Source organism: Orycteropus afer, unplaced genomic scaffold, assembly GCF_000298275.1.
Source record: "Orycteropus afer afer isolate SDZICR_OR568_19922 unplaced genomic scaffold, OryAfe1.0 scaffold00004, whole genome shotgun sequence".
In the NCBI taxonomy this organism is placed as follows: Eukaryota; Metazoa; Chordata; class Mammalia; order Tubulidentata; family Orycteropodidae; genus Orycteropus; species Orycteropus afer.
The window spans coordinates 11304553-11319933 of record NW_006921591.1 but is presented as its reverse complement, the minus strand read 5'-3'; positions in this window follow the sequence as shown (position 1 = coordinate 11319933).

Genomic DNA, 15381 nt, shown 5'->3' with positions numbered 1-15381 from the left:
GAAGGAAGGTTGGGCAATCTACTTCCGTAGTGATACTGCCTCAGAAACCCAAGGAGGGGTCGCTATGAGTCGGATCCGACTCGACGGCACATAACAACAACAACATATCTATGTATGGGAATAAGACTATACTAGCCCAATGGGAAGAAAAAACACTGGTGGCCCAATTGTTAAGCACTGGGCACTTAACTGAAAGACTTCTGTTTGAACCCAGTGGCTCCATGGGAGAAAAGATTTGAAGATCTGTTCCCATAAAGATGGCAGCCCAGGAAACACTTTGGGGCAGTAGAACTCTGTCATCTAGGGTCACTTTAAATTGGGATGGACTCAACAACACACAATAACAACAAGGCCCGCAGATTAGACTGTGGTAGTCACTCTACTTACTTACTCAATATTTAAACTTATTTCTCACTTAAAATTCTCTGATATTGTTAGCAGATGGCAATGTGTCTGGTTTAAAATCTTACTTCTTCAAACTTCCTTAGGGATGAACTAATGACCCTGAGCAGAGGTTCCAGAAAAACTATTATTTTCTTGAGGGAAAAAGATGACATGAGAGTCATATTTCACCTTTCACCCTTAACCCCAGCTTCCTTCTTGGATCCCAAATGCACTTGAGTTAGACGTCTTGTAATCAAATATTAAATGCATGTTAATGTTTATAGAGGGATCTCTGGTAGCATAGTGCCTAAGGCACTTGACTGCTAACCAGAAGGCTGGTGGTTCAAACCCACCAGCCACTCCTCGGAAGGAAGATGAGGCAATCTGCTTCCGTAGTGATACTGCCTTGGAAACCCAAGGAGGGGTCACTATGTGTCAGGTCTGACTTGATGGCACATAACGAAAACAACAACGCCTATAGAAGAAAATATAGAAAGACCCCAGGCTCCTGGTAGCATGATGAAGACACTGAACTTGTATGGACTGCTTATTTCTCAACTGCTTGTCCCTATTAGGTTAAGCCAGCATTGTCAGTTTATTACATGTTATTGTTGTTGTTATGTGCCATTGAGTCATCTCTGACTCATAATGACCCTTCCTTGGGTTTCTGAGGTGGTATCACTACAGAATTAGATCGCCCAATCTTCCTTCCGAGGGGTGGCTGGTGGGTTTGAACCACCAACCTTCTCATTAGCAGTCAACTACCTTAAGCACTATGTCATCACAGCTCCTTTATTATATGTGGGTAGATTCAATTCTAACTGATAGAAAGGATTTTTTGACTAATCAAACAAATATACCTTCCAGACCCAAGAAAGATAAAATACAAATAAATACTGCTTAGTTATATAATTTACAGGGAATAAAAGATGTTGAAAAACAAAAGCAAACACAGTGCCTTTCAACTAATATTTTCCCTATGTTCTCAAATATATACCTGTTGCAATTAAAACAATCAAGGTAAAATTTACTTTGAGGGAAGGAGTCAGTTCTTATTATTTGACAGACTTTAAGATAACCAGAGCCACTCTCTCAGTTGTTGGAATCTATCAAGTCACTGAAGCTGAAGTTTGGAACAATTCCAAATTGACTGGTCTTCCTGCATTACCCAGAATGCAGGGAATGTCTGCTTTGAATACACAGGCCAATAAGTTACCTTCTTTCCAGAGAACTTCTACATAATCCCGATAACAATTTCAGCCTAATATGTAATAGCACATTGTTCCAATCTTATTTTCAGAAATTGAGAGCTATGAAATCTGGTCTCCTTAGGCCTCTATTTCCATATTTCTTCTCAATCTCTTCAGGCCTCCCATGGGAGAACATGAATGAAAGTAAATTTTGACAACTGTTCTTCTGGCATGATCTAATCTTTTGCTGCACTGCCTTTATTAGAAAATACCCAAAGAAGTTGTCTATGGGGCCAATCTATAATCCTCTGTGTATTGTCAATCTATAGAAATCAACTTTCAACATCCATGAAGAATGACAGAATAAGAACTCCGACAGAAGAGGCTATCTTTCATGAAATAATGGCCCCAGAAACCATTCAAGTGCTTTATGAGCCAGTGAAACTGGCTGGGGTTTCTGCTTGGAATTATTATTAAAACAATTGTTATTTAAAATCACTAACCAATGAATAAGGAAACCAAGGACTTGATGCCTTTTTATCATCATATTGGTCAAGAGTATTGCATATACCTTGGGCTACCAGAAGTACAGCCAGAATGCTCCTTAGAAGCAAAGATGACAAGACTTCATCTCACATACTTTAAACATGTTGTTGGGAGGGACTAGTCCTTGGAGAAAGACTTCATGCTTGGTTAAGTAGAGATCAAACAATAGAAGAAGACCCTCAGTGAGATGGATTGACACAGTGACTAAAACAATGGTCTCAAACAGCCATGATTGTTAGGATGGTGCAGGTCCATGCAGTGTTTATATCTGCTGTACATAGGGTTGCTATAAGTGGGAATTGACTGCATGACATCTAGCAAAAACAACTAAGAAAAACAAGCCCAATGTCATTAAGTTGATTCTGTCTCATGACAGCCCTATCTTAGGCAATAAGACCAAATGTAGCATTAATTAAATAAAAACAGTAATAATGAAAAGAGATAAATCTATATTATGTGAAAGAGAGGAAACACAACCAGGTGTCCTGCTGTATTTGTGGATGTTCAGGGGTTGGCTGTTGTAAAAGCAAAATCACAATTTTTTGTCTAATCTCATGTTGTCATCATTCATGTCATTTTTGTAAAGAAGGGGCAACTTTATCACTATTAGTACAGTTGCAGATATTTTAACTGGCTCTTCTCAGCATTTGCATCCTGTTTAATTCATATGTTTAAATTGTCAAGTTTGTTTTTCTGCTCTTCCAGTGCCCATACTCTTTCCTTTCATCTGGAAGCTTCTTGGAGAAAGTGGTTTTATACTTTCCTGAAAACAGGGGTTTTCAACCAAACTAATAATGGTTTGTCTGAAGTTGTCTCGCATGATTTTGTGATGTACTTAAGATTGTGGTTGCATGGGTCACTTAGGATTGAAGGAATTTTAATATATTCTCTTTCTTTTCAGATGCGTATTTTTATGTCTTCAAAAATCGTTGAGTCGATTCTGATTCATAGTGACCCCTTTTGTGTTTCCAAGGGAGTATCTCTACCAAAGTAGATTGCTCAGTCTTCCTTCTGAGGAGTGGCTGGTGGGTTTGAACCACCAGCTTTCTGGCTGGCAGTCAAATACCCTAGGCACTACACCACCACAGCTCCCAAATATATATATAAAAATTTAATTTTTATTGTGATTAGGGTGAAAGTTTACAGAGCAAATTCATTTTCCATACAGCTGTTCATACACATTTTTTTTCATGACATTGACTGCAATTATCTACAATGTAACAGTTCTCTTCCCACTTCCATCCTGTAGTTACCTCTTCCCTGTGTCCTCTTCTCTTATGTACTCCCCCTGCTGCCACCCACCACCCTAAACTGTCTCCCTCTGCAAACACTGTCTTTCTCTTCTTCCATGATTGATCACTCCAAAGAGTATATCTACCTGATGTAAATGTTCTCACCATGTGCCTGTCTATTGTTTAGCTGGAAGCCACAGAAGTGACTACAGTTCAAGACCTGAAGGGAAACTAGAGGTCATAGTCTCAGAGGTCTCACCAGGTTCTATCAGACCAGGAAACTTGCTTTTTTTTTTAATGATTTTGAGCTTTGTTCCACATTGTTCCCCACTCTATTCAGGATCTCTTGCACCAATCCCTCTCTGAGTGGTTGACAGTGGTAGTAGCCAGGCACTATCTAGTTCTTCTGGTCTCATGGTCATATAGATTGAGGGTCAAATGGTCTACTAGTCACTTGGACTAATTGTTTCCATGCATTTTTGCTTTTCTTCATTCTTCTTTGCTCTGGATGAGGAGACCCATCATTGCATCTAGATGCCGCTTGCAAACTTTTAAGACCCGTCACTACTCACCAAAGTAGGATCTAGAACAATGTTTTGTGTAGTATGTTATGTCAATTGAGCTTGATGTCACCTGAGACCATGGTCCTGAGCCCACAGATCCAACTACTCTCTCCCTCAGAGTAGGTGGCACCACACCTTGTCCCTTGTCAGCTCTACTATACATGTGGTCATTCTTACAGCACATACAAATATCCTTGTACTAACATCATCTGCCAACCCTATACATGGTTATGGGCACACTTTCCCTGCCTAGACCTACCTGATTGTTCAGTCTGTCCACCCATCTATCCACCTTGCCATCACTGACAATGCAGTATTGCATATGCAAAAGGATTCATCTTGTCTGTACCTTCCATGTACCTCTCTCTGTCTTCTTCTTCCTCAATGCTACCATATTGATCAATCACTTATGGTACATTGCCCTTCCTGAAGGAATTTTGATATATTCTTGAATGACTGTTTCTTTTCTTGAAGTCCAGCAGTCATCATTCCATGAAGAGTAGGTTTAGGGGATTCACTTTTCTGTTCTTTTGGGAGAAGAATTTTCATCCTTCCAAAAGAAGATGGGAAACTACTCAGTTACTCTGCATTTGCAAATTTTAAAGACTGGCCTCCTCTCCAGAGGACTTGAGGGTTTCATCAGTTGTGTAATCAATTTACTCTTCTAGCCAACATGATGATATTCATGACTGTGAGCAAACTTTTGACAAGGTCTTTTTTCTCTATTTAAAGTATATTATCTCTTCACTATGAAAGCAATCTTAGCAACATATAACAGAATCTCCCAGGAGAACCCAGAGAGTCTTAAGCCTTGTCTTAATCATTGATACACCACCACCAGAGCAGCAATCAGCAGTTCCAGGATTCTCTGCAAAGACATTTCTGTGGCAGTCAGCAGGCCTGCCATGCTCCTAAAGACATCACTGTTCTGCTTCTGGCTTTCCAGCACCCTCAGGGCCACAACTGACCACAGAGAAGCCTTAGGAATGTTCTGCTTTAACCAAATGAGTGTCTGACAATCAGGATAGACTATTAGTAGGCTGGTGACAGAGGAGGCCAAGCAGTATAAAACCATCATTTCTAACTTCACTCTTCTTCCTCCACAAATAGACAGTAATATTTGTACAGTGCTTTGGGAAAAATGGTAGGGTTGACTGCAACCAGAGAAGAATAGGTGAGGAAGAAAGAGCTCTGGTAAATATAGTCCTCAGCTGACCCTCTAGGACATCTAAAAGATTATAGCAGTGCCATGCCATTCTCTAATCTTGGCCTACAAATGCATCATGGCGTAATAGTTCTAACCATGCCTGGACCCCTAAAGCAGCTGCAAGTCACTCAAAAAAACACCAGTGTTTCAAGGATCTCAATTTATGAACCACCAATTTAATCAAGCATAGTTCACTGGGGAAATGCCTGAAATATAAGGATGGCCAACATTTGTGTTGTTCCGCTAACCATTTCATGTTCTTATATATTTCAAGACTAACATTAAAATATTCTAGGAAATTATGAGCACCACTGCTCTTCATTAGCCCCTGCTTTGTTTAAGCAGTGGAGAAACTTGGTGAGGAAGAAAGAGAATCAGGGATTAGAAATGACTCAGTCCTTAAGGAAGAAGGGGACATTTCCTGGAACTGGAAGGGGGACTGGGGTTCTAAGTTTTCTGTAGGGAAATGGAATGACTGCATAGTATACTGGGATATGAAAGAACAGAATGTACCTTTTGGTAGGCTAGTCTGTGGTCAGTAATAAACACAACTGTAAGGCCATTGCTGAGCCAGTGGAGAACATTAGGGTCCAATCAATAGTGGGGCTTGTTGGGAGCAGGATCCACAAGAGGAAGAATTAGCAATGATGGTGTCAACAGTCACCAGTGCCAAAAACTAGACTCTTCTGATCTCCTTCCTCTGGGTATTTATATTAGCCTAGGGTGAGGACTCCCAATATGACAGAGATTGAAAATTTATCTGCTTCGACAAGAGAGGGCTAAGTGTTGGGCTGATATGAAGAATGTTGTGGAGCAAGTTCATATACCATTACAGTGTGAGTGGAAGAGATATATAATTGATTACTGCTTAATCATTCTGATATGGGCCTTGCCCTTAGGGCTTGAAATCTTGCCTACTAGCATTAAATACCTTAGGAGTATTCTACTGATACAGTTTTTCTAACCTGTTTTCTTCAGGGCATATTTTATGAATCTTATTGAGGATAATGCTGCCTAGTACATCCTGGTCTTCCTCAGTGGGCCTTACTAGTCTGTCTTATATCTCAAGGGCAGAGACATTTTGAGTATAACAAGTCACACAGGAAAAAATTTAAGAAGATATCTGTGTCTCTATGATAGATCCTAAAGACAAAATGGATTTGTCTGCTGTATTTCTATTGAACAATGGAAGATAAAGGATAAGCACTCCATCTTCTCCAAATAGTCAGAAATCCACAGTGTTTAATGACACAGAGAAGTATAGGGGACAGGAAGATGACAGCAATGCAAAACTAGGGAAGAAAAGAATATTTAGTGAAACACATTTATTTTCTAAGCAGTAAAGCCATTTGTCAACATTCAGCAACACATCTATTGATCTGTTACTTTCTTCTGGGGAAAAAAGCAAGGCAGTAATCCATGGCTAAAGGGGAAATGGACCCCTGATGCACAACAGATCTTACCTGCTATGGCAGGTGTGCTGACCTGTGGGTTTCTCTAGCAGCTCTGCAGATGAATTACTGACAAAGATGGGGACACCTCTGTAGTTTATGTGATTTTTCAAAGCTGTGGATTGCCATTGCCTGGACAGGCTAAGACAAAGTCCCTTCAGGATAGCAGGAGCTTGCAATATACCCATCTGCAACATGAGGCTAATGCTATTTAAAGCAAAAATAAATTAAGATTTTTTCCTATCTAGCACTATCCTACATTTGACTATAAAAATATTCTGAAATATTACAAACATATGAGAAGTATGTAGATAAATGAAACAAACTCAGTTTTATGGCCACTTGGTTTTATCAAACCTAAGCATTGTTCTATTTGCATTTTTTTAATAATAATATCCTATGGAAACAGTTGCTCCTTGTATTCTCCTTTGTGATCCCACTCCATTCACATCCTCATTCCCTATAGGTAACTAAAAAAATTCACTGCCATCAAGTCTTTTCCAACTCATAGCAACCTTCATTGGGTGTCTGAGGTGGTAAATTTTCATGGAAGTAGATTATCCTATTTTCCTTCAGTGGAGGGGCTTGTGAGTTTGAACTGCCAAACTTCTGTAAATACTTGCTTGATTTGGTGGCTATCATATCCATAAATGTGTTTATACTTTTAAGTATTTATGTATATATTCCCAAATAATTTGCATGTTTTGAATTTTTTAAATGATATAGTAACTTATATGTCATTTTATACACTATATAAATTAATATTGTGTTTTTGACACTTGGTTAGTAATACATTATACATAATTAATTATGTTTGACTAGTATTGTTATATATGGACATTATTGATTTGTATATCCAGCAATCTTACTATATTGTTATTAATGTTAATAGTTTATCTGTAGATTTCTTGGGTTTGTTATAACAATAATAAAAATTTACAAATATCTACAGTGTTGTTTTCCCTTATAATTTTTATGCCTCTCTTTTCTTTTTGTGGGACTCCAGGACCAGTGCTCATTCTAAGTGAGGTTATAAGACATATTTAATTCTTTCCTAAATATAATGAGAATTAATTGAGGCTTCATTATTAAGTATTTTAACATCTTTTATCAGGTTAAAGTTTTTTTTTTTTTTTTTTTACTTCTGGTTTCCTTAGTTTAAACCATGAATAACTGTTGCATTGAATCAAATTTTTTTTAAAAAAATTTTATTATGACTTTTGTGAAAGTTTACACAGAAAATTGATTTTCCAATCAATAATCGTACACATTTTGTTTTATGAAATTTATTACAATCCCTACAATATAACATGGAGCTCTGGTAGCATAGTGCCTAAGGCATTTGACTGCTTACCAGAAGGCTGACAGTTCAAACCCACCAGTCACTCCTCAGAAGGAAAGTTGGGCAATCTACTGCCTCAGCAACTCAAGGAGCGGTCTCTGTGAGTTGGGTCTGACTCGATGGCACATAACAACAACAACAACAACAACGATATAACATGATTCTTCCCATATCTTCCCTGTGTTTACTATTTCCAACCATAGTTCTTTCCTATCCCTTCCTGCCTTCTGAGCTTCCTACCTGGGCAAATGCTGCCCATTTAATCTCATATGGTTGGTCGTTACCAGGGGTGCATACCTCCTTGGTGTTATTGTTCACTTTATAGGGCTGTCTATTATCTGGCTGAAAATTGAGCCATGGGAGTGAGTTTGGTTCCAGGCTTGAAGGGTATCTAAGGTCCGTAGTCTCAGGGGTCCCACCAGTCTCGATTAGATCAGTAAGCTTGGTCTTTTTATGGTTTTGAGTTTTGCTCCACATTTTCTCCCACACCATCCAGGACCTCCTATTGTGATCCCTTTCAGAGTGGTTGGCAGTGGTAGCTGGGCACCATCCAGTTCTTCTGAACTCAGGGTCATGGAGGTTGGAGTTTATGTGGTTCATTAGTTCTTTGGGCTAATTGTTTCCACGGGTCTCTGATCTTCTTCACTCTTCTTTGCTCCAAATGTAGAGACACCAGTAGATGCACCTTAGATGGCCACTCACAAGCTTTTAAGATCCCAGTTGATACTCATCAAATTTGAATGTAGAACATTACGTTTGTGGACTCAACAACATAATCTTAGGGTACATCAAGGTCAAATGCCTTTTCCTATGTCTACTAATATGACTAGGTAATTTCCTCCTTTAGTCTCTTAATGAAGTACTAGTACATTATCTGATGTTGAAGTATTATAGCATTTCTGAGACAAACTGTTTTTAACCATGGAATTTACTTTTACTATGATGAACTTTATTTAATAGTATTTTCCTTAGGATTTTCATCTAAAATATCTCTCATTCAAAGCAACAACAAAAATACAAAATATCTCAGAATAAATGTTACAAATCTGTGTAGATCATCTATAAAGAAAATACAAAATATTAATGAAGAACATCAAAGAATATACTCACTACCATCGAGTGCATTCTGACTCATAGCGACCCCCTTTGGGTTTCTGAGGCTGTAAATCTTTATGGAAGTAGATTGACCAGTCTTCCTTCCATGAAGTGCCTGATAGGTTTGAACAACTAACTTTCTTGTTAGCAGTCAAATGCCTTAGACACTAATTGTTTTAGTTATCTGCTGTAACAGAAATGCCACAAGTGGATTCCTATAACAAACAGAAATGTATTTTCTCACACTTTAGGAAGCTAGAAGTCTGAATTCAGGGTACTGGCTCTAGGGCAAGACTTTCTCTGTCTGCTTTGGGGGAAAATACTCATCTTTTTTCAGCTTCTGTTCCTCAATTCCTTGGCGATCTTCATGTGGCAAGCCATCTATATTCACTCGTCTGTGTTTGCGTGCTACTATGCTTAATCTGCTGTTTTAGATCTCAAAATTGATTGACTTAAAACACACCGTACACAGATATAGCCTCATTAACATAACAAAGAAAACTATTCTCAAATGGAATTATATCTACAGGCATAGTGCTTAGGATTTATAGCATATTTTTGGGGGTAATTGATTTAATTCATAAAATTATATAATGAAAGTTAAGGTAATAAAGGATGATTATATTTATGCAAGATAGGTTTAGAAATTTTCTCTTTAAATACTATTCTTTTTCTCTCTTTTGATTAATCTTAAGTATTTTTATGCTTTCTGCAATAGTTTTTACACAAGAGAGATCATTTTGTTCTTTTATAGTTTGGTAAAAAAATTACCTTTTAGGACCAGGTTTGCTGGTCCGATAGAGCCTGGTGGAACCACTGAGACTATAGCCCCTAACTGCCCTTCAGGTCTGGAATTGAACCCATACCTGTGGTTTCCAGCCAAACCAAAGACAAGCATAAGAGTTGAACATTTACCTCAAGTAGATACTCTCCTTGGAGAGAACAATCATGGGAGAAAGAAGGGCTGCTTATACACAGGGAGACAGCTCAGGGAGCAGGAGTCCATGGAGGAATGGACACAGGGAAGAGGTAACTGTGGGGAGGAAGTGGGAGGGGAGCTGTTGCATTGTAGTAAACTGTGGTCAATGTCATGAGACAAAGTATATGTAGACTGCTGTATAGAAAGTGAATTTGCTTTGTAAATCTTCACCCAAATCACAATATAAATAAATAAATATTTAAAAAAAAATTACCTTTTAAACTGACGGGTCCTAGTGCTCTGATTTTTTAACAAAATATTTTAAGAATTCTCTCCATTTAGATGCATGAAAATTGATAGAATTTTATTACTCCTTTTCTGTTTTATGCCTGATCATTTAAAAATATGATACAGGTTCTAGTGTTCAATATATAGAATGAATGATGACAACCCCATTCTTTTTCCAAATTTACTGTTCCATTTGAGCAATACTTGAGTTCCCTTGAAACTGCCTCTGAAGCACTGTACCTGGGTACTGAGCATGAATCTTAGTCTTTGAGTGGTGAGATATTAGGGACCATATACCATGGGGTGAGAAACATTTCTTTTATAGATATAGTCTTCACTTTTTTAAAATCACCTTTTTTTCAATGGACAGAGAATGATAAACAGAACACTTAGCTTCCTTCTTCTAGGTGGAATATCTGAAAGGTATAGATTTTTGTAAAGACCAAAGAAATAAAAAAAGACCAAATATAACAGACTGCATAAAGAAACATAGTGAATACAACATAACCTCCACAGTAAATATATCAAATCATATCATGTATCACATCATACTATGTCATCTTGGTTGACACCAAGCATTTCAGTCATATCAATGTATATAAATGCTTCAATTAATCTATTGAAAGAAAATGAGTTACTCATTCTTTTAACTTGGAACTGAAGTTACTCCTAGAGGTCACCTTTTAGCCAAAAATAGATTGGCCTACAAAACAAACAAAGGGAAACTGGAGTGATGGAAACAGGGAAGGCAGACTGAAAGTAAGGAGAGTACTGATACATTGTGGGAATAGTAACCAATGTTATGGGATAATATATGTATAAATTGTTGAGTGGTAAACTAATTTTCTGTACAAATTTTCATGTAAAACACAATAAAATGTAGTAGTAGTAGAAGAAGAAGAAGAAGAAGAAGAAGAGAAAGAGGAAGAAAAGGAAGAGGAAGAAGAAGAGGAAGAAGAAAGATTTTCAAACTGGCTTAGACAGAAATACTTAGCTATATGCTCCATACCAAAGATCTTCTTGTTGTTGTTATGTGGTGTCTAGTCAGACCAGACTCATAGTGACCACTCACTGCATTTCTGGGGCAGTATCACTACAGAAGTAGATTGCCCAACCTTCCTTCTTAGAAGTGGCTGGTGGGTTTGAAGCACCAGCCTTCTGATTAGCAGTAGAGTGCCTTAGGCACTATGCCACCAGAGTTCCCACCAAAGATACTATATACTTAAAATTAATGATTCAGAAACAGTTGAAAACAAAGACATGGACAAAAGTGTATCAGGCAAATGCAAACAAGAAGGAAATAGGAATTTCAATCATGATATCAGCTAAGATAAAATTCAGGTCAAAAAGCATGATATGAGATACAGTAGAAGGATATTATCATGATAAAGACCACAATCCAAAATGATGATCTAACAGCTATGAATATCACACATAATTTAGTAACATTTGATTTCTTAAAACAGAAACAGCAGGGGCAATTAAAAATAGTCAGAAAGTATTTTGGAGAGAGAGAGAGAGAGAGAACAGTTGCCATAGAGTCTGTTTTCACTCACTGCAATGCCATATGTGTCAGGGTAGATCTGTGCTTCATAAGATTTTCGAACGGCTGATTGTTTGGAAGTAGATCATCTGATCTTTCTTCCAAGGTATTTCTGGGGGGAATTGAAATGCCAAACTTCTGGTTAATGTGTTAGCTATTTGTGGTACTCAGAAATTCTATTTTGCATAAATTCCTGCAAATAAATTTGAAAACTTAGATTAAAAAAAAATGGTACATATATACAATTTACTAAAATTAAACCTAATATAAGTTGAAAACTTAAATATGATTGTAATTTCTATAAAAGGATAAAGAAATGTTATCAAACAAACTATTATCACCAACAACACAAAACACAACCTTCCAAGAATGTTCCAAGTCTAGTTGATTTCACAGGGGAATTTTACCAAAATTTCAAATACTATATAATCTTAATATTACTTAGATTCCTCTAAGGTACAAATTATTATTTATGTAAAGTAAACACAATACAGATAGCAAAACCTGATTAAGTGGTACAAAAAAATTACATACTAATTCAATATTGATTAGAAATTACATTGAAAAATAATAAATAAAATATTAGTAAAATAGTTTTATACCACTTAAAATGTAAGAATCACTTAGAATAATTCTAGTCACATCTTATTCTGTTTTTACTGTTATTGATGTTATATAATTCATTTATACATGTATTGTATGCCCACAAAACATTGTTATTATTTTTGTCTTAATAGTCAATGGACTTATAAAGAATTTAAGAAAATAAATTATTTTTTTACCCATATATTTCCCTGTGCTCCCCCTTTTTCCCTAGATCTGATTTCCTATCTGGTATCATTTCCCTTCTATCTGAATAAATGCCTTTAACATTTCTTCAGCATAGTTCACTACCAAGAAATTTTCAATTATTTGAATATATATATTTAAACATACTTTATTTTTGTTGCTTTTTGAGAAAATATACATCAGAAACACACCAATTGAACAATTTCTATGTGTGCAATTCAATCACATTAATTGCATTCTTCAAGTTGTGGAACCATTCTCATCCTCCTTTTCTGATTTTTTCCTCCTCCATTAACATAAGGGAGCTCTGGTAGCATAGTGCTTAAGGCACTTGACTGCTAACCAGAAGGCTGGTGGTTCAAACCCACCAGCCTCTCCTCGGAAGGAAGATGGGGCAATCTACTTCCGTAGTGATACTGCCTCAGAAACCCAAAGAGGGGTCACTATGAGTCGGGTCCAACTCAACGGCACATAACAACAACAACAACCATTAACATAAAGTCATTGCCCCATAAGTTTCCTATTTAATCTTTGGAATTGTTGTCAGTTTGAGTCCATATACATAATTCTTTAAAAAGCACAATGCTCAAGGCAGACATTCTTTACTAGTTAAGCTAAACTTGTTTGGTTTTAAGAAGACTTGATGGGATATTTTTGGTTTAAAGTTTAAGGTTTAAATATTATCTCAGGGTGATAGTTTCAGGGTTTCATCCAGACTCAGTTTCTCCAGAAATTCTGGATTCAATGAGAATTTGAAGTTCTGTTCTGCATTTTCCCCTTTTGATCATGATTTTCTATAGAATGTTTGATCAAAACATTCAGTGATGGTCACCAGCACCATCCAGTTCTTCTGGTCTCATGGCAAAGAAGGCAGTTAGTTCTACATAAAGGCAATTAGCCACGCCTTCCATTTTATCTTCCTATTTCTGATTCTACTTCTTTGGTTGTTCCAGGCAAACAGAGACCAACTGTTGTACTTTGTAATCTAATTTTAAGCTTATAAGACTTCCAGGAACTATGCAACACACTAAGATAGAAACAATAAACACCTTATTAGCCCAATTAACTGGATGTTCTATCAAACCGTGATCTTAAATATCTAAATCAAGAACCAAATCTCATGAGGTGTTTAATTGTAAAATTTCAGCAGTTTATCTTTTTCATTGTTGTAAATTTATGCATCACACATATGCTGATTTAACTCTGCATGTGCACTATTTACTGATATCAATTACATTAATTATCTGTGCCACCCTTACCTTTAATAAATATGATAATCCAAGACTCAGTGCTCAATAATAATCCTCTGTCCTGCTCCTGGTAACCATTAATAAACTTTCATTTCTATATATTTACCTGTTCTTGTCCTTTTATATAAGTGAGGTCATATAATATTTGTTCTTTTGTGATTGACTTATTTCAATCAGTATAATGTCCAACCAGATCCAGGTAAGGGGAAGAAGAGCCCCCACTACAGGCAGGAAGCTGGAAACCAAGGATGATGGCCAGATACAGGTAGGGGGAAGGCCAAGAAATGGGTGGAGAGGTTTGGAACAGCTAAGGGAGATGAAATTGTCCATCAGTTTTTCCTATTGTGATGGCTTGTGTGTTTCTGTGAGGCTGGAGGCTGTGCCATTGGTATTTCAAATGCCAGCAGGACTGTCCATGGTGGGCAGAGTTCAGCAGAGTTTCCAAACTGGGACAGACTTGGAAGAAGGAAGAGGCCATGCACTTCTCAAAGAATGACCAGGAAAAACCTTATGAACAGCAGTGAAACACTGTCTGATACATTACTGGACAACTTCATGAATAGCCCTGAAATATTATCTACATAGTGCTGGAATATGAGACCCTCAGGTTGGAAGCCACTCAAAATATGACCAGGAAAGAGCTGCCTCATCAGAGTAGAACCAATGTTAATAATATGGAAAAAGTAAAGCTCTCAGGATCTCCATTTGCTGACATGGCATGACTCAAACTGAGGAGAAAAAAATGCAAACATCTATTAATAATTGGAACATGGAATGTATGAGGTATGAATCTAGGAAAATTAGAAATTGTCAAAAATGAAATGGAATACATAAAGATTCATATCCTAGGCATTAATGAGCTGAAATGGACTGGTTTCAGCCCCTTTAATCAGACAAACATATAATCTACTATGCTGGGAATGACAAATTGAAGAGGAATGGCATGACATTCATCATCACAGAGAATGTTTCAAGATCTATCCTGAAGTACAATGCTGCCAGTCATAGAATAATATTCATACATCTACAACAAAGTTAGTTAATACTTCTATTATTCAAATTATGCACCAATCACAAAAGTTAAAGATGAGGAGAATGAAGATTTTTACCAACTTTGGCAGTCTGAAATTGACTGAACATGCAATCAAGATGTGCTGCTTATCACTGCTGATTGGCATACCAAAACTTGGAAACAAAGAGGAATCACCGGTAGTTGGAAAATATGGCCTTGGTGATAGAAAAACGCTGGAGATCACATGATAGAATTTTGTAAGACCAATAACATATTCATTACAAACACCTTTTTTGGTTTTTTAATTTATTATTTATTTATTTATTATTGTGATTAGGGTGAAGATTTACAAAGCAAATTCACTTTCCATACAGCAGTTCACATATACTTTGTCTCATGTCATTGACCACAGTTTACTACAATGCAACACCTCTCCTCCCACTTCCTCCCCATAGTTACCTCTTCCCAGTGTCTATCCCTCCATACACTCCTGCCCCCTGAGCTGTCTCCTTGTGCATAGTCAGCCCTTCTTTCTCCTATGATTGTTCTCTCCAAGGAGTGTATCTACTT